Below are 725 nucleotides of genomic sequence, written 5' to 3'. Positions count from 1 at the left end.
TCTGGACTGGAGTATAGTCTCAACAACCTCAGTTGAGAGACCAGATGCTAGGAGCTGTGCCCCCTCAGGGGCCATGCCCACAGCTTCCATAACTCCGGGCGGGGGTGAAGAATGGTGCCCCCCGCCTGAGAGAGGAGGTCCCTCCTGATCGGAATCTCCCTCCGTTGAAACGAGGCGGACGAGAACCGAACTGGATTCTGTAACCTTTCTCTACAATCTGCAGGACCCATTTTGAGATATTTGGTAGAAGTTTCCACACTACCAGAAAATCTACTAAGGGAACCAGCCTCTCGAGGCTGGCCTCTGGTGTTATTAGAGGAGCCAGTTCGGTGCCCTGAAGCGGAAGACCGGCAGGGAACGACCGACCTGACTGCTGTAGAACCCTCACTTGAGGGGGGGAGCTCTCCCGTGCCGTACCGTTGCCGGGCGGCAGCTGGGAATTTTGCTCGTTGGAGCTCACTGAGCACTGAAGCACCGAGGGTGGCAGGGTTATCAGTGACTCTTCGTGAGGTCACTGAGGAGGATCGGGCACCGTATACAGAGGTGTTATCCTTTCCTCCCCAGGTGGGGCTGCCCTCAGGGGTCTGACGATGTTGGCGTCTGGACCGCTTAGTCGAGGTCCTCTTCGACAAAATAACGGTCCGCAGATCCGTCTTCGGTCTAGAGGACCCTGACTGAGAGCGTCGCCCCGACCCCCATTCTTTTTGCGGAGGGGTGCGGGTTGC

General features: G+C 57.7%; 1 protein-coding gene across 2 annotated transcripts in view; it reads left to right on the top strand.

Moving 5' to 3' along the window:
* Positions 1–725, top strand: part of LOC107569297 (metabotropic glutamate receptor 4-like) — a 181,369-nt gene that overhangs the window by 88,303 nt on the left and 92,341 nt on the right. The gene's annotated exons all lie outside the window — the stretch shown is intronic.

Source organism: Sinocyclocheilus grahami, unplaced genomic scaffold, assembly GCF_001515645.1.
Source record: "Sinocyclocheilus grahami isolate Dianchi unplaced genomic scaffold, SAMN03320097.WGS_v1.1 scaffold1330.1, whole genome shotgun sequence".
NCBI classification, from domain to species: Eukaryota; Metazoa; Chordata; class Actinopteri; order Cypriniformes; family Cyprinidae; genus Sinocyclocheilus; species Sinocyclocheilus grahami.
This window is presented reverse-complemented; position numbering and strand designations above follow the sequence as displayed.